This window comes from Pleurodeles waltl, chromosome 1_2 (genome assembly GCF_031143425.1).
Source record: "Pleurodeles waltl isolate 20211129_DDA chromosome 1_2, aPleWal1.hap1.20221129, whole genome shotgun sequence".
Lineage (NCBI taxonomy): Eukaryota > Metazoa > Chordata > Amphibia > Caudata > Salamandridae > Pleurodeles > Pleurodeles waltl.
The window spans coordinates 1,018,662,623-1,018,682,781 of NC_090437.1; the positions used below are offsets into that span (position 1 = coordinate 1,018,662,623).

The 20,159-nt window shown below is 45.4% G+C and overlaps 1 long non-coding RNA gene across 1 annotated transcript in view; it reads left to right on the forward strand.

Moving 5' to 3' along the window:
• Positions 1-7,960, forward strand: part of LOC138295977 (uncharacterized) — a 281,598-nt gene extending 273,638 nt beyond the window's left edge. The window contains exon 3 of the long non-coding RNA XR_011203721.1: positions 7,849-7,960. This is a non-coding gene — a long non-coding RNA (uncharacterized lncRNA). The remainder of the gene's footprint in view (positions 1-7,848) is intronic.
• Positions 7,961-20,159: the final 12,199 nt, after the last annotated feature.

Here is a 20,159-nt window from a genome sequence, read left to right on the forward strand (position 1 = left end):
ACCACCGCCTCAAGCATCGCTGAACAGGGCACCGCCGTCTCAAGCACCGCTGAACAGGGCACCGCCATCTCAAGCACCACCCGCTGAACAGGGCACCGCTGCCTCAAACACCGCTGAACAGGGCACCGCCGTCTCAAGCACCGCTGAACAGGGCACCGTCGTCTCAAGCACCGCTGAACAGGGCACCGCCGTCTCATGCACCGCTGAACAGGGCACCGCCGCCTCAAGCACCGCTGAACAGGGCACCGCCGTCTCAAGCACCGCTGAACAGGGCACCGCCGTCTCAAGCACCGCTGAACAGGGCACCGCCGTCTCAAGCACCGCTGAACAGGGCACCGCAGTCTCATACACCGCTGGCCCATGAGCGGCAAGGGCACTGATGCTACTGAGTCCGTGACGGGCAGAATGAAGCGCTCTGGGCACCAGTCCCCCTCCAGAACCAGTGGAGAGATCCATCCACTACCTCAGTCCTTGTCAGGATGAAGCACTCTGGGCACCATGCCCCCTCCAGAACCAGTGGCAAGATCCATCCACTACCTCAGTCCTTGTCAGGATGAAGCACTCTGGGCACCATGCCACCTCAAGAACCAGTGGAGACTGTTATCCACTTGAGAGACTGTGGCTTTGCACTCCCCAGGATTGAACAGTGGGCAAACCACCCACTGTATAGGCTTGAGAGACTGTGGCTTTGCACTCCCCAGGATGGAACAGTGGGCATCCCACCCACTGTACAGACTTGAGAGACTGTGGCTTTGCACTCCCCAGGATGGAACAGTGGGCAAACCACCCACTTGTTAGACTTGAGAGACTGTGGCTTTGCACTCCCCAGGATGGAACAGTGGGCAAACCACCCACTGTAGAGACTTGAGAGACTGTGGCTTTGCATTCCCCAGGATGGAACAGTGGGCAAACCACCCACTGTAGAGACTTGAGAGACTGTGGCTTTGCACTCCCCAGGATGGAACAGTGGGCAAACCACCCATTGTAGACTTGAGAGACTGTGGCTTTGCACTCCCCAGGATGGAACAGTGGGCAATCCACCCACTTGTGAGACTTGAGAGACTGTGGCTTTGCACTCCCCAGGATGGAACAGTGGGCAACCCACCCACTGTAGCGACTTGAGAGACTGTGGCTTTGCACTCCCCAGGATTGTACAGTGGGCATGTGGCGCCCTCGTGGATTTGGCATCGTACACTCAAGTGGCTGAGGTGCCCCCCCTTTCCCTCCCCCTGAGGTGCCTGTTTTGTTGCTCTCTGATGACCCTGCAGTGTTCTCTCCGTCATGGTCGGGGATCTTGTGTGGGCCTCACACATACCGTGTGGGCCCAGTGTTCCACAGACTTAATTGGAGCACTACCTGGACTACTATGCTTGGTATATATTTTGTAAATAGTGTATATATATATTTTTGCCTGATTGATTTTAACATATTACAATGGTTGCACTCATTTTCTTTTGTTTTTGCATTCTTCCAGGGGGGTTGGGGGGTGTAACTGTGATGTATCAATATGCATTAGTGTGTGTGTTGTAGTGGGTGAGGGTGGGGGTGGGGGTGTTGTGTGTGTGTGTCCCTGTTTTTTCCCTCCCCCCTCCCATGTGTCGTAGGTGCAGTACTCACTGTGGTTTTCGCCGCCGGCATTCGTGCTCCTGGTAGAGGAGCAGGAAGACTATCGCAGGGAGAATTTGGAGTTCCGGGTCCATGGTGTCCTCGTTCCTCGTGGGGTGTGTAGAGGTGAGCGTTTTCCCTTCGGAATTCCTGTTTCTGCCGTGTTTTTATCTGCGGTGAATCCACCCCGGAAAAGGTGGTGGATTGGTGGGTTGTAATAGTGTGGGCGGTACATTGTCTCCCATCTGTCTGTTGGCGGTGACCGGCGCGCTGTTTGTTTGTACCGCTGTGGCGGGCGGAGTGTTAAAGTGGCTGTCTTTGTTGGCGGTTTCCGCCACGGTCGTGATTCAATTTTTTTTACCGCCGGCCTGTTGGTGGTTTTACTGCCGCTTTAACACCGACCGCCAGGGTTGTAATGACCACCTTTGTGTTTTCTCTCACTTAGTATTCCCGCCAATCCACATTTGTCCCCCTTTCCACTGCCCGGTAAGCCCCCTCATGCTCTGCTTCTCATATAATGTATTTTAACATTATACGCTAGTCTGACTGTTGGGAAATCTGAAGCTCACACCCCAATTAAACTGACCAAGCTGCACCCCTCCATCCAGTTTGCCCATTTCCAAAAGTATGGTACTTTAAAACCACTGCGATCAAGATGAAAGTCAAAATACGTAGGTGGTGACTCAGGAAGACACTGAAGACTTTTCAATAAAGAGTTGAAAATTAATCCCTGGGGAGTGCAGTGCTTTCTTTGGTTAAATATTGTGTGGGGAGGTGGTCACTCTCCTGCACTTGCACCAGCATTGAGGCACGTTATCAAGACCAGTAGCCAATCTGTCCTTTAAAAAAATGCATACTTGAACATATCAGAGCTGTCCAAAATAAGGATGTAAATTATGCTCTGGCTAAACATTTACTTACACATGAAGGAAAGAACTGGATGAACATGAGGTTCTTTAGGATTGCGACCATTGAACATAATGAAAGAGGAGGGAATTGTGAGCTTAGGCTTAGATGCTTGGAGTCTAGATTCATAATACAACTCAAACCAAAGACTCCGAGAGGACTCAATGGCGACTAAGAACTTCATTATCATTTATGAGAGTACAAGCTACATTTATGGGGGTATGGTCTGTGATTATAAAAGGAATCAGCGTAATTAGAGGCCATTAAATGAGGTGATAGTATTAAAGGCCAACAAGTACTTAATGGTTGTGAGGCAATAGACACTTGGTCAATCTATTGGAGAGAAGAGGTTAAAGGTATAGCGATTGTATACATCCGCATGTATTATGATGAGTATTTTGTTTACATAAGTCCTTAGGGATACAGAGGATGTTAAATATATGTCTAATAATATATAAAATAATGTGTTTTTCAATATTATATAAAATATAGACAGCAGAATGTGAGATGAAAGGAAACAATTGTCCTGGTAATCTGGCGAACATCATTATTCTCACAACGCAAATACTCTCCAAGAATATACCAATGTTCTAGTTACAATTATCAGTCCATTATCCCTCATGTATGATAAGTATGATAACAGCTATCCCACACATATCATCCGACTCAGTATGTATATACATGTAAAATATGTGCATGTATATTATTATTCTGTCTTGGCTGTATATATATTTCCGTCTTTAATTATTTATTTACAATTAGAATGTCTAATAATTATAGGTACATTTTGGGTTTTTTCATGCTTGATTGTATTTGGATATTTGTAGGGGTCCACGTGTCCTAGAATGCACTTGGGTGGTGGTAGGAAAATTAACTATAAATAGAGACTCATGGGAAGGTTTTCTTTTGAAACTGTGATCAAGACTGAGAGGTTGAAATGCGTTGGTGGTGTCTTTTTATAAGCCTTTGGATAGAAGCAATAAAACTCTCCTGGAGTGCAATGAATCAATTGTTTGACAATTGTTGGTTTTGGAGATTGCAGAGGAATGGTCCTTTCCTCACATTTGCACCCGTAAAATTTGCGCGCCACAAATTGGACCTTTGGATGGTGTAATATATATATATATATATATATATATATATATATATATATCAGCTCGTGCCGGTTGCCAGGATATAGTTATAGTTAGGACTTAGGGCCTGATTTACATTTCAGCGGACATGTTACTCTGTTCGCCAAAGTCTAAATCCCATTGGATATAATAGGATTTAGATTTCAGCGGATGGGCTGTCTGTCACCGTTGTGATGGAGTAACGCATCTGCCAAAATCTAAATCAGGCCATTAGTGTCCATAGGAAAAGCATTTTTGTTTTTACTAATAACTTTGGCGCCCTTTGATGCATCTTCATGAAATTATCAAAACGAGTTTGCCACTCACCTCAGCTGGTAACTGCATAATTTCGTCAAGTCGGGGTCGAGAAAAAGGGGGATCTCAAAATGCTTTTTCCTCACGCAATTTCCCACAGGGATTTTAGACGCAATTACAGCTTGAACCGCTGGCAGAAATTACACCAAATTTGGCAGAAAGGTAGATCTTGGTCCAGAAAGAGTACTTTTTGTAATTTTGTGTAAATCTGTTCAGTAATTTTTGAGTTATTAAAGAAAAAAAGATTTATGTATGTCTAGAGATACGGATCCACCGTGGTGGATCAGTGGATCCACACACTAACAGCAATGCCATGATTGGTTGCCTGCAGCCTGAGAGAAAAGTTGTGGCTGTTGGTTTGTGATTCCGGACACGGTTCCTGAAGGGGGAAAGTAAAAATAAAATAGGACATAAGGGGTCAGGATAGATGTATACTGTCCCCATTTGACTGATGAAGGGGTCTCTGAGGGACCCCTCATGTCCTAGAAAGTGCCCAAAAATAGTTTTTGGGGCAAGTGAGGATCCGCAGACCCAGAACCCAATAAAAAAATCACCAACTCACATGCCCTCTCACACATCCATTCACACACTCATACACCCTCTCACAGAACCACACTGGCACTGCCCTTACACACCTTTACACACACACTCACAGACCCAAAAAAAACACTAGAAAACCCACTCACAGACCACACATCCACTCACACACCCACTCATACACCCATTCACACACCCACTCACAGACCTACAAAAACACTACAACACCCACTCACAGCCCTATGCAGGCACTTACATACCCTATCAAATATCCATTCACACACTCGCACACCCATTCATAAACTTAAACACCAACACACCCAGTCATGGACCCACAAAACCATTATCGCACCTACTCAAAGACCCACACATCATTCACACACCCATTCCCACACTCACACAACCACTCGCACACCTATTCACAGGCTCACACACCCACTCACAAACTCATTCACACACTCACATACCCACAAAACCACAATGACACCCACTAACAGACCCACAGCCACTCACACAGCCACTCACACATTCACACACCCACTCACAGTCCTACACATGCACTTATACACCCACTCACACAACCATTCATACCCTAACACACCCATTCACACACTCGCAACCCAGTAATAAACCCACAAAACCCCTATCACATCCACTGACAGCCCCATACAGCCCCTCACACACCCATTCACACACTCACACACCTATTCACACATTCACACACTCACTCACACACTCATTCACACACTCATACACACACTCACAGACCAACAAAACCACTACAACACCCTTTGACAGACGCACACAGTCACTTACACACCAATACAGCACAATCGGAGCTAACTTATTTGGCCGTGGATCCGTGGCAGATCTGCACATCTGAGTGATGAATGGAATAAGGTTTGATTCTGAAAAGAGCCTTTGTGTTTGTAGATGATAAGTACACATACAACAGGATGGCGTCTCTTAAGTTGTTGAGGACCACCCTGTTGCCTGTGAAATGGACTCCGTCTTTTTGATACATTCCATTAGTTTTGAAGCCTAAGTTGGTATGATATATAGAGCCCATGCTATGGTCTTGGAAGAATGCAGAAACCGTTTTATTGACATATTTCCTGGATTTCTCTATCTGCGTACAAAATTCAGTTGACCACTGCCACTTCTGTCTTTGACAAATGTTGGAGAACCCCAAGGCAGTATGTGAGAAAAGTGTCATTAATTTACTAAAGGTATAGTTCATTAGGATTTCCAATCCTACCCCAGTAATTGTGCCTAGGTCATTGCCACCACAATGCACAATCATGAGGTCTGGATGTTGGAAATCCATAATGCTTTCAACCAAAGGCAACAATTGATGCCACTTTAATCCTCTCTGGGAAACATATGTAACGTCTACATTAGGTAAACCTAGGTCCCTGTCAATGCCACTCTTTTAGCATTATCTCTAGCCCAAAACACAAAACTAAAGCCCACAAACCAGACTCTGGCCCTTTTGTAGACAAGCAGGAGTAGCAGCCAGGAAAAGGCTGATGCAGAATGAGACCATTTTGAAAATGAAGGGCAGTTAAAGTGTGGAGAGCAAGTAAAATATAAACTGACATATTTGATTGGATGGTGGAGATCTGTAGGTAACTAGCATCAGGTAGTGTCTTTAAGGAAAAAAGTAACAAACTCTATGATAGGCTTTGGAAAAAAAAAGTTATATGCTTTGGGATATGCTTGGAATTGTAAACAATCAACTACACCTGTTATAATTAATTTGCAGCTAGTATGGTATTGAGAGAAAGTGAACTTTTGATCTACTAGTAGGCAGAGACTATTGGAAACATGGTTACCATGGAAACTGAGCTAAAAAAATGTGGGGAATGGGAACAAAAGAGACTGCAGTCTTAAACTGAGAAGCAGACTGGTGTACAAAAATTGCTCATTAGGGAGTGTATGTCTTGTAATTGAGAAGATTTTACAAAGTAAAATATAAATGAAAAGCATTGACAACAGACTGTTGAATGCTTTTATGGGCTGCCGCGTGGATCCTCGGATCCGCTGCGGACCATACGGGGGCCATTGTAGATCTATAGATCTGCAAAAAAAAACTACCAATATGGGCTTCTTTACAAGAACCATGGAAAGAGTTAACAAATAATGACCATTTATAAGTACAGTATGAGTGAGAGCTCAGTGGGAATGGTAACCATTATTGATATTTATTTACTGAGAGTGGAGGAGGATTGCCATATTTCTGACTTGAAATTTGCAGTGGAAAAAAGATATTAAGAGATATTACCATAAACATTGTACAACTGCAAAGAGATTTTACAGGTATGTGAATTAGGTTGTACTATAAAAATGTATATTTAAATAAACTATGAGTATATATAAGCTGAAAGCAAATGTACAGCTTCTAGACACTACAGTAAAATGCAAAATATCGGAGAGGTTAGAAGAAAACATTAAGTAAAAAATAGTGAACTGCAAAGGAGGAAGAGGAATTGCTATACTAAAAATATAGTTGTTTTATTAAGCCAGTTTGAATGAGGGTGTTTAAAATTAGATGTATGTGCTCGCTTATAGTATGTAATTTAAAAGTATATAATTTGCACCCACTCACACAATCAAGCGCGCGCTTACACACCCAGTTATACTCCTACAAAAGCACCTATGTACCCACTAGTCCTGTACACAGTCAGTGACACACTCAGTCACATACCAATAAAAACATTGAAACAACCATTTGCATACCTATACATCCACTTACATAGTCATTCACACACCAGGCAAGTGCTGTCACACCCACTCACATACCTATACAGCTGTTCCTGTAGACAGCACTGAGACAGTAAGTTACACCTGCACTCACACACCCATGCACCCAGTTATACACCCAGTTACACATCCATACAGCTACTCACATACCTATTTACAAAATCATAGAGCCACTCACACACCTAGTCAGACAGGGACAGAGGCAGTTAATCATCCACTCACACACCCACAAAGCACTTATGTATCTACCACTAACAGAGCCACTTACAGACCGAGCTACATATCTAAACACCCACTAACACAGCCACTTAACAATCAATACAGCTAATTACATACAAATTTAGACACCCAGTCTCACACTCACATAGCTACTTACACATCCAGTGGCATCCATGGAGGCACTGATATATTCACTCACATATCCACTCAACCACTAACACACCCAATCACCCACTCGTACAGCCACTCAAATACCCATTTATACATCTATACTAAGACACTTACACAGCCTGTTACATACTGACATAACCACTTATGTAGCTACTTGCTTATAGCATGTAATGTAATAGTATGTAATGTAAGGTAAATGTATTCTATATTTGCTTTTCAGATATCTACTTGTGTTTAAAGAGAAATGGAAGATGGAACGGTGAGGTGAAAAAAATTAAGAATTATGATTGATGACAACATCCATAAAATGGCCAACAGATGACATTATTAGTGCAGTGACCATATCTTCCAGTTTTGGTGAAATAATGGGGATGGCAACCCTGGTCAAGAGGTAAGGGGCACACAGATGGTACAGCTGATGATGATGATGCACCACCTTCCCTCTCTCTTATAATATTGTGACATGTGCTTCTGGTTTTCAGGTGTTTCACAGTAGAGGATGTGGCATGTGAATACTTATTCGCCATTCCCCTTGACAATTTTTTTGCTGCATAGATTGCATTAGACAAATTTTAGGAAGAACCTTCTTTTCTCCTGAAGGGATGGACACATATTTTAAAATGTTGGAGGAATTCTTGTAGGTGGTAGGTCTCCTTCTTCTTTGCTCTGCTCTTCCCCTTTTCATGTATCTTCAGAAGAAGACATCTTAACTTTGAAGCACTATTCTTTTGAAGGAAAGCCAGAAAAACAATGGAGCTGTGCTTTTTAATCTGTCTCCAGAGAGACAGATTCTGTTTTAGGGTATGGTTTGCAATGTGGATAGGTGGAGGCTTAGGCCCTGATTACGATCTTGGCGGCATTGCTGCCAAGACCATCAATACGGTGGGGGGAGCTGCTGTCAAGGCAGAGGTCTCACCCTCATCATATCACGATGTTTCCACAGGGCTGACCAGCAGGAAGGTCATATCACAATGTTACTGCTGGTCAGCCCGGTGGTAACAATACGGCAGCATTGCCCTCAGCTCCCTTAGGGAACTGAGGTTATGTTGTCGTACACCAGCACCCTCGGAATACGCACTGCCTGCAGTGTGCATTCTGAGGGTGCTAGCAGGGGGGCCCTACACTGTCCACGGCATGGCCGTGGGCATTGTAGTGGCCCTCAGCACTGGCTTTCTGCCAGCATTTTTATGGCAATGCAGCCACTATGGAAAGGTTGGCGGAAAGCAGAGTAGTGACCAGCACGGCAGTGCCAAACTTAGAACTGCCATGTGTGACCACGACTCCGACCGCCATCAACCCATGGTGATCTATTATCCTGGCGGTGGTGGCAGTCTCCTGGCAGTCTGACCGCCAGGATTATACTCTGATAGTCTGACCACCAATAGCGTGGTGGTCTGACTGCCACTGTAAGATTGGCGGTCTCAAGATCGACAAACTTGTAATTAGACCGTTAGTGTATTCAATGAGATTTTGATGTTTGGGTGTGTTCTTGGAATTGTGGCAGATTCGTGGTAGCATCACAGCAGATCCATGGATCCATAAAATGAATACAAAAAAGAAAAAGACTTGCTGTATTCCAGTAATATAAAGTTTACATAAGTTACCATATGTTGTTTTGTTAATTGTTACTTTTAAATGTATAATGAGGAGACGTGTGCTAATAAAATGTCCTCATTTGGTATAGAGGCAACTGAGTTATGCAGTTTGATAAATTGTGATTCATCAAGCAATACAGTAGAAGTCCACAAGAAACTTTGGAGCGTACAGAAGCATTATAAATGACAGAAGTAGGCATTTCTAGAGCAGACAGTCTTTTGAAAAGGGTGGTAAAGGTTGGTTTCACAATATATGTAATTCTGGTAAGTAGACAGTCCAAATGATTTTGTAAGAGAATGCCATTAAGCAGAGTATCCAGATACAGAAATATCTCTCTTCTTTTTGGGTTCATAACCAGAAGAAACATAACTAGTGTCATAAATATAATCTTATGGTATTGGAATTTGTAAGGCGTGCTCATCACCCTGACAGGGTATCTGTGTGCCCTAGAAAGAGCTATCGGAATTGCCTGAGAGGGACTTAGTTGGAAATCCAGGTGTTTTGCTTTCTTCTAAATTCTGGGAGAGAGGTGGCTGCTCTGATGGTAGAGGGAGCTTGTTGCAGGTCTTGGGAACGATGTGGGAGAAAACACATTCACCCATTTTGGCACCCTAAATGCAGGGGATGTTGGCGCAGTGAAGTCCAACTGATCTGAGTTGTTTGGCTAGGCTGTGGAAGCAGATGTAGTCATTGAGGTAGGCGGTGCCTCGGTTGTGCAGTGCCTTGTAGATGAGGGTGAAGAGTTTGAAGGTAGCACGTTCATGGATGAGGAGCCAGAGTAGGTCACTGAGGTGTTTGAAGATGTGGGTTTGAGGAAGGAGGTTGAGTATGAGTCTGGTGGTCATGTTTTGGAGTCTGTCAGTGAGCTTGATGGAGATGCCTAGGTAGAGGGCATTGCCGTAGCCAAGTCTGGGGGTGAGGGCTTGGGTTAGTGAACTAAAGGTGTCCACTGCCGTATGAATATTTTTCCGAGCACCTTTAGGGTGTGGGAACATGTGTCAGTTACTATGTTAACTTAGTTGGCCATGGAGATTTGGCTGTTGATTATGATGACCAGATTCATTATGGTGTTTGTGGGGATGGCAGCTGGACCTAAGTTGTCAGGTCACCAGGCTAGGGACTATGGAGAGGTGTGTTTGCCAAACAGTACCACTTCGGTTTTGTTGCTGTTGACTGAAGTGGTCAACTATGTCGGATATGCAAGTGATGAAGTTTGATTGTGTGGTAGGGTTGTTTTCTGAGAGTGGGAAGATAAGTTGCATGAAGTTTGCACATGAGATGATATTGAGACCGTGGGATCAGCCAATGGTGGCCTGGAGGGGCCATATAGATGCTTAAGAGGATGTAAATCAGGGAGGAGCCCTCTGGCGTTCTGCAGATCAGATTGGTGGCTTCAGACTGAAAGGAGGTGAGACTGACTTTTTGAGAATGTCTGGTGACGGAACGGATCCATTGTAGATTGGTCCCCCGGATTCTGGCTTTGTTCTGTTTCTGGATGAGAATGGGATGGAAAACAATATCAAAGGCAGCAAAGAAGTCCAGTAATGTGAAGGCTGCTGTGTCTTCCTTGTCAATGGTGAGGCATATGTTGTCTGTGGTGGGGATGAAGGCCATGTCAGTGATGTGTTTGGTTCTAAAGCCTAATTGTGAAGAGTCATCGGGTCAGCTGAGGCTTTCTTAAGTATAGGTAGTTTTGTGGCATTTTTCCAGTTGCTCTTCAGTTGGAGTTGGTGAGTGAGATGTGAACATCAATGGTGAGCTCATGGAGTCTAGTTTTTTTAGGAAGATGTAGTAGGGGCTGGAGTCCGAGGGAACTCCGAATTTGAAGGATCGCATGGTGCTGGTGGTTTCCATGGAGGTGATTTCTGATGAGTTTGTCAGCTGGTAGTCTGGCAAGGTGCAGGACACTGTTGTGGAGGTCGAGGGCTGCAGGATCTAGTTGGGGTAAAGTTATCATAGATGGCCTGGTCTTGATTTTCTCCAAGAAGTGGATTGAGAGCTTGTTGCATATGTCATGAGAAAGGATGATAGCTGTGGACTTGCAGGCGACATGTAAACTCTTTGATGATGGTGGAGTTCTTGCTGTGTGCGGGATCCAAGGGCTACTCATATGGCAGTTTTCAGGCATTTGTGTATGTCTTGAGGTCTGACTTGATGGAGGCTCTGTCTGTGGGGTCAAGTGTCAGGTGCCATTGTCCTTCTAGTTGTTTCCAGTGGCATTTCATAAATCAGAGGTTCTTCTCTGTGCCAGACAGCTTGAGACGTGGTCCTGGGGTTGGATTTAATATATAGGGGGTTATTCCAACTTTGGAGGAGGTGGTAATCCGTCCCAAATGTGACGGATTTACCACCAGCCGTATTACGAGTTCCATAGGATATAATGGACTCGTAATACGGCTGGTGGTATATCCGTCACTTTACCGTCACTTTTGGGACGGATTACCACATCCTCCAAAGTTGGAATAACCCCCATAGTTTGGATTGAGATCATGCAGGTGGTTATCCACTCTTGACATTAGAGATGGCATGAGTTAGGCTGGTGGGCTGCGGCCGCTGTGGACGAGGAGCTCAGAGCTCCAGTTGTCAACTGAGATTTTGTTCTATAGCCGGTGGATGGTCTTCAGTAGTTGGATGTTGAATTGGGTGAGGTAGTGGTCCTTGTGAGACTTAATGGTGTCTGCCAAGATGTTGGGGAAGTTAGTGAAGCTAGGAGCAAGGAGGGGACTTGCTGAGAGGTGAGAGCGTTAACTTGTTGGGTCAGGCCTAAGAAATTGTGGTCTTCTGGCATGTTGGCAAAATTAGTGTCCGTCTGGTCCTCAAGGTGGAAATTGAGGTCGCCAAGCAGGTTAAAGGCAATGGATTTTAATGTCCAATGAGTGATGGGGTCAGTAAAGGCAGGGCCGAAATTGTTTCTTGTCCCAGGTGGTTGATAGAGAAGGTCACTGGTGGTGGTGCTGGAATTTGAAGGTAATGTGCTCCAGCCAGTTATGGTTGTCAGTGAAGGTGGCTGTGTAGTTGATATTTTCATGGTGTATGATGGCTAATGTCTGGGTTTGTTGATTCTGTAGTGTTTATTAATTTTGTAGCTGGGTGGAGTGGCCATGACTATGTGTGGAGCTGTTGCAGGGTTGACCCAGGTTTCTGTGAAAAAGGGCAGGTTCTCAAGGAGGTCCAGACTTCAGTGGCATGCTTGACCAGAGAGTAGGTGTTGAGGAGGAGGCAACTGAGTGTGTGGTTTGTTTTGCGGTCTGTAGTCATTGGGGCAGGAGATGTTGTGGGCTGTGCAGGAGAAATGGCAATTGGGGCAGGAAAAGGATCTGAACGATGCATTGGGGATCACTCTGATGCAGTTGGGAGTGATGCTCGTGATTGAGGAAGAGGAGCTTGTGAGATGAGTAGCAGCATTTGGGCTGGGATGGATGGTCAGAGGACCAGGGATTCTGGAAATGGGTGTAGTTGGGGCACGAATGGGTGCAGATGAGTGTACCTTTGGTGTGCAAGTGACATGCCCGTTGTGTGTCCATTGCTTGCTCACTCTATGGATGCCATTTGAAGGTCAGAGGAAGGGGGTGGAGGGCAGTGGGAGAAATGGAAGGAATGGGGCAATGGGTTGTAAAAAGAGCTGATAAAAAAGGCACAGAGAGAAAGCAGAAAAGTGCCAAAAGTGAACGAACAAAGAATGGAAAAACAGGGCAAAATAGAGAGCAAAAGCAAAGCACAAAACAGACCAAAGAACAATATCAAAAACAGGGTGGAACACAAGAGAGTGAGAGCAAAACAAAGACACAAAACGTGCCAGAGAGAAAGAGTGAAATGGTTAAAAAGCGGGAGAGTGAGCAAAAGAGGCAAAGGAGCAATGAGTAAAAAGGGGCATGGAGGCACAGAGCTAAAGGGGGCAAACGAGCAAAAAGAGGCACAAGAGCGAACAGAGGCAAAAGAGCAAAGAGTGAAAAGGGGCAAAGAGGTAAAAGAGCAAAAAAAGGCATAAGGCTAAAGGCTGAGGGGCCGCAGAGGCACAGTAGGAAGTCCAAAAGGGTATGAGTCTGACAGGAGGACAGGACGCATACGTGCCAGAGTGAGCGCAGAAGGTCAGGCAATCCTAGGCAGTACCTTCTTTTGAATTTTGGCTTCAATGGACATTGCTGATTACGCAAGCTTTCATTACTCCATTTTTTTTTCAATTACAAAGAGGTTGAGGGAACATAGGTCTCCCCAGCACATAAAGAAGCAGTCAAACATTTCAGCTATTTCTTTATTAATTGCCACCACAGCATATTCTAAATTATGGAAGATGTCCAAGGCTTAACCCCTCCCAGACGGGTAAGTGCACCGAAAACTCTCAGGCCGCTGACATACGCACACTTCCCTTTTGTTAACACATGAGTCACTTGTTGGTGCAAAAAGGCCACAGGTAATTCACATTCCAAGATAATAAGACACAATAATTGATCAAAACTGAAACCCCATGCCTAACCCTACATTGTCTGTCATTTTGGTAGTAGCTCTAGTTCAGTCCGTGGAATTCCGACAGCACATCTGGACAGCACCTGGAGCGACAGCCACATTTTTTGCACAGATCTAGCACTTGGGTGACTTCTAGGCTACACCTTGCTGCCAATGTTTGAATGGGCGGCGCTTGTGCCTAGCCAGGCTGCAAGTGCTGTGTCTGCCCTCTACTGACCCCTTGCTGACCATTGGCCTGCTCCCCGTGCCCTGCCGTGAGGCATCCCAAGGACACGCACTTGAGCGGCTCCTCCTTTTCGCTATTGAGCTCACCACTGCTGATCCTCTGCGCTGTCTCTGCCCAGTTAGCAGGCGCACAGTGAACCTCCGTGCTGCCTCAGACCGCTTAACCCTTTCTCGACCCAAGGCCCTCCCTGTGATTAGGCCTTTCAAACAACGCCTGTCAATCCAGTGCTTGCTTCTTTCACTGGCTTGGGGCCTTCCTCCCTTTCGGGTCCCAGCTTCTGTAGGCGTTTGAAGCCTGCCCCTCAATGATCTGGCTGCGCCTCCCTGGCCCGCGGCAATTCCTTTTTCCCTCTACAGTGATGGATAGAAAAGTTGAAAACCAGGAGAATGGGCATATCCAGCCTCAATTGGTCTGTGATGGGCTGCAGGCTAACACGCCCTTGTCCAGGCCTGTGCCTGGGCCTGTTCACCTCCTATGCATAGGTTTATCCGCCTTTCACAGGCAAAAATAAACAGCCATCTGTGCATGTTTTAAGGTTCTGCAAAGGCCAGACATGATTCATAAGTATAACTTTATATGAAGTCGTCTGTATTGATTTTTAACATGGCCTTTCTCTCTTTGTTTACTTGAATTAGCAGACAGGAGTCAGGGCAGCTCTAGAACACATTTTAAAGTGTTTTCTTTTAACATATACTGTTTGAAGTATAACCTGGTAAGGGGACAAAAGACGCGCTTTAGGTGATTTTTGTTCTAATTTTTGTCCCGGCAGGACATTAAAATACCAGTCATGCCGGTATAAAACTGGCCAGGAGGCATCCCTATCTGCAGAGCGGGGCAGGTGAGAGCTCTTTGTATTGCTGTGCTGGATAGGAAGGTCCTACTTCCGCTTTCCCTTCCGAGGTCAGATGCATTGTGGGAGATGCAGCCTCTCCCCCCAAACACCATGCAACAGCAAAGACAGATGACATGTCCTGTGGGTTGGGACAGGTGTGCATTCTTAGCACTGTGCAGGGTGGGAGGGTCCTCCTTCTGCCTTCCTCTCTCGTCCCCAAATAGCATGCAACAGCAACAGATGAAATGTCCCCTGGTTGCTTCTTTCATTTAACCACTGTAATTGTCCTGACTAGTTCTGCTGATCATGATCAACACAAGTATACTCCCTGCAAGGTAAAGGACAGACGGTGTAAATTCATGTTATCAAAGTGACCCGTAGTCCACATTTGTATTGCAGAAAGAATGCCAGCTTTTTCCAGAATGCGTGGATCACAAAGAGAGTTTTACATTATAACCATATATGCGGGACCGCATGAAAAGGTGGGCATCCTCGTTGCCTGAGAACATAGTTGTGTTTTTCATTGGCAGCTGGTGACCTTTAAAAGTGGTGGGGCGTAATCTTTGGCACAAATTCCAAAGAGCTTTTTCTTGAAGGGTTCTTTCAGACTTTCTTGCACTAAGTTTACTGTCTCACTCTGACTCCCTCAGTCTCACTTGGTCTCACTAATTCACAGTCTCTCGCATTCTGCTCTGGCCCACTCTGTCTCACTCAGTCCCTCTCATTCTGAATTAGTCTTACTGTGACTCAGTCTCACACACAGAAACACTCAGTTACACTCACTGTCATTCTTTCGGACTCGATCACATTCGTTCTAACACATACTGGTCCTTACTGTCACTCATTCTCACTCACTGTGACTCATTCCTTCACTGACTCTCTCTCACATTAACTCACACACAAAGTCACACACACACATGCTCACAGTGCTGGAATTTCACCAGCTCTGAACAGTATTTCTGATGGCTGCTGCAGGTACCTTCATGCACCTGTGTCAGCAATCAAACAATGTCTCTCAATGTCAGCTGCCTCAGTTTGTTTGCTGGACCCGAAGCAGGTCTGCATTTTATTTTTATTATATCAAGAGTGAATATGGACCACAAAACAAGGGCTGTAGTGTAGCTGTGGAACCCATAAAGGAGCACCTCCACTGTTCCAAGGACACCTATTCACCAAACCAATCCATCCACTCAATCATCCATCCTTTCCCTTGTCCATCCCCCTTTCATCCAACCATTCATCTATCCATGTAATCATCCATCCATCCTTTCACTCAACCATCCACCCTTTTGTTCCATCTATCCATCCTTTCACTCACTCCATCTATCATCCTCCATTTGGCTCATCTATCTATCCACCCTTTCACTCAGCCATCCATTTTACACCCATCCATCCACCCTTCGTCCCATCCATCCATCCATTCATACATCCCTCCATTTACCCTTTCACCAGCTATCCATCCTTTCACTCACTCATTCATCTAGCTATCTATTTATCCATCCATCAGTTCACCCTTTCACTCATCCATTCAGCCACCCTTTCATCCAGACATCCATCTACCCTGCCTTTCACTCATCTATCCATTGTTTTACTCATCCATCATTACATGCATCCTTTCACTCATCCATCCTTTCTCTTATCCATCCATACTTTCACTCCATCCTTCCAGCCATCCATCCACTCATCCATTTACCCTTCCACTCATCCATCCATCTATCCATCCTTTCACTCATTCTACCATCCATCCTTTCTCTCATCATTCATCAACCCATGCTATCCATCTATCCACCCTTTCACTCATACACCCTCCCTGGCTTTCACTCTTCCATTCTTACGTCCATCCTCTCAATCATTCAACCATGCATCTATCCATTCACTATTTCATCCATCCATCCACCCATCCTTTCTTTCACTCACTCACCCTCCCAAGTTAATTATGAGCCTTTGTCTGTGGAGCTGCAGACAGAAGAGGCCCATCAAGAACCCCACCCCACTGTAGCTGCTAGGGGGGAGGGAGGGGTGATGATGCAGAAGCTTAACTGCACACTTACCTCTTAGTCCACTAGTGCAATTGCTGTCCTCAGCTGGTTACTTCCTTCTCTTGGGTGTGAGACAAGGCCTTTTTTGACATGGTTAGCCCCCACTTTTTGCCTGATATATGACGTAGCCTAGAAATTGTTGTGCCCAGGGCCCCTGCTAACCAGGTCCCCTGGACCAGAGCTCTTTCCCTAACTCTGTTGTGATGCAATGGCACAATTGGATACACCCCTAGTAAAAGGTACTTAAGTACTCAGGGCATGGGGTACTAAGGGTAGGCCCTTGAGGGCATCAGCACTGATTGTGCCACCCTCTAGGGACATGCATCCAGATGCACCCAGCACTGCCATTGCAGGTTGAGTGTCCTGGTGCAAACCCAAAAACACAAACTCAATATGGCACACTGCCTGTGCGCCCTGTCCACCATACACTGCATACACTATGGATAAGACACCCATCTGGCAGGTCTTCCAGACCTAAGTCAGGATGCACCATAGTATATGTGAGGGCATAGCTGCATGCGCAATATTCCCCCACTGTGTCCTTGCCAAACCTGGGACATAGTGAGTGAACAGAGCAGCCATTTTAATACATGTGCTTGGCACTGTCAACACGAGTTTCCCAGCTACATGATGGCCACTCTGAACCCTGGGTTGCTTGGTATCAAACAACTCAGAATGATAAGTCCAAACTGGTACCAGTATTGGATTTATCCCTAAATGTAACCAGGTGTAACCATAGAGGTGCTACCTACAAAAGCTAACTATCCTGGCATGGTTTCTGACTGGTCCTACCCAGCCTGCCACCTCTAGACACCCAATGTACAAACCTTGGGGGAGAGACCCGTGTAGGAAGCTGGCCAGGTGTGTTGGGTACCTAAGGTACTTACACCTTATACCAGGTCCAGATATCCCCTCTTAGTGAAGTGTAGGCAATGTCTAGAAGCCAGGCTCTCTAGAGGTAGCTGTGGATGAGCAGCCAAGGCTTATCTAGGAGACATGCACAGCTCATGAAAAACCACTGTAGTCACACAGCACTTAAACACATGAAAGAAAACACTCAGTTGTACAAAAATAAAGATACTTCATTTTTGGTCACACAATACCACAAAGTAATAGAAGGGCAACCCTCCAATAGGAGGTAAGTAATACACTAATTATATACACTTGCAAACAGCAATAGGCATAGAAAAGGTTAGAAAGCAGTGTAAATGCAGTTAGACAATAGTGACCCCAGGGAGAGCCCAAATTATATACTAACAAAGTGGAATGTGAACCCAGGATTCCCACCTATGTAAGTGGAATGTGTAGAGGGTAGCTGGGAGTACTAGAGTCACAGTGGAGTCCAGGAGGAGTAGGAGCTACTACCCACCCAGCTGTACTTGCAGGAGTTGGTCGACGGTGATGAAGATGGGGGTAACCATGCCAAGAAAGAGGGTACTTTCCTACAACCCATCTCTCAGGTTTGCTAGCAGCAGATTGTCACCCCCTTTGCAAGCCCCCACTTTTGGTGGGAGCATAGGCAGGAAACTACACAAAGAGTAGGAGGAGTTGCCGCACCTGGCACACACCACCCCTAAGGTGTTGCCTGCGAGGTGGGCACTCCATTTTATTTTCCTCCATCTTAGGAAAATAGCCAATCAGGTATAGGGAAGTGATCCTATCCCACAGGAAGTGGTCATTGTTTTGGGTGTAGCCACCCAAAGGTAGGTGGCCCATTGGTCACTACCAGGTTCCCCCTAAAACTCCCACTAAATTCAGTATTTAGTGAGCATCTCTAGACCAGGTAATCAGGTTTGAAGGACAAAAGAAGGCCAGCATCAAGAAGATCCAAGGCACGAGAACTGTGGACCTACTGCAACAAAGAAAAGGCGCTAAACCCTGCCAGCTGCACCCAAGACCGACAAACGCCACTGAGGAGCTGCTGGACACTGGAAAAACTCTAAAGGACCCCAGAGGACCTCCAGGCTTCAAATATCTTGGTTTTAAAAATTACATAAATATCTGAAGTGTTTTTATAAATTGGTCTTGAGTTATTCCTTTGAGTGTGTGAGTTGCGTGATTGATACTGTGAGTACAACAAATGCTTTGCACTTCTCCAAAATATACCTACCTGCTCAACCAACCTACTTTAAAAATTAGAGCATTAGGTGATCCCCTGTAAACCAATGTGTGGTTGCCTGGACCCTCTTCACACTGTGCCTAGCTTTGCGCACTACATAGAGGGTCAGCCTGCTACATTGTGCCTCTACAGTCGAGATAAGGAGCACTGTCATGCTCACCTCCATAATGTTTTTTTCAAAGTGAAACCAAATGCAGTACTAAAAACTTGTTACTGCCAAGAGAACAGGCCCCTTCACCCCTCCTATAGCCTGCTTCTCTGTGCAATAAACAAATTGTTGCCACCCACTCCGTCCTTGTCCTCATTGGCCCCCCCAGCCATTCAAGTGATTAGAGCTTTGCTAACTCCTCTCAGGGCCACGGTTTTTGCACCCCAAAAGCAACTGGATCAATTGCATTGTAAGTCAGCCCTCCCCCTAATGATGATATCACTGCTGTAGCTTGTGCCTGCAGGTCGAGAAAAACCTTGCCCGGCTGGCAATTGCACATAAGGACATCTGCAGAGTTGACTAGAGTTCATCCAGGAGATTCAGCACACTGTCGCCGAGTACTGATTTATTTTCAGTTGCTCTGTGTTTATTTCCCTGTTCTTGCCTCTCCATGGTGGAGAGTGGCTGGGCAATGTTCCTTTTGCCCAAGAACACTAGTCGCCCCTGGTATTTTTTATAAACGATGCAAGAATTTGTGTGGCAAAATTACATTTTGGTGGAATTGTGCTATCAGTCCTCAATACCTCTGATGTAGAGTGATTTTTGCTGTTTTCTTCTTCGGCCTTAGTTTTCTGCTGCTCTTTGCTGTTGGCAACCTATTCCATACTTCTCATTGTGGGTTCGCAGGCTGGTTGTTTTCAAAGACTGTGCCGTATGCAGACCAGCTAAAATTTGGTACGCATTAAGTGCCCCCACATTTTAGTACTTTTGTGGATAAGGAAGTGGGAATTAACTGGTTACCATTGAGTAGCCTACAACTAACACATTGTTACCCCGTGAAGACTCCCCTTATTACATGTTGATTTCTCACACATCCCCAATAAAATGAAAAAAACCCTCCCAACAGAGCACATTCCAATCAAGAGACAATCTTGCTTCAAACATGATGCCTACCAGGTGCTAGATGGTCACCAGTGTTGAAGCATGCCATGCTGCATGGGTGAGGGTCCGTCAGCCCATAGTTAGAATTACTCTTTGCTTCTCATGAGATAGTAGTCTACACATTAGACTCAGGTGGACAGGATTCTCGATGTTCAAGTGACGTGT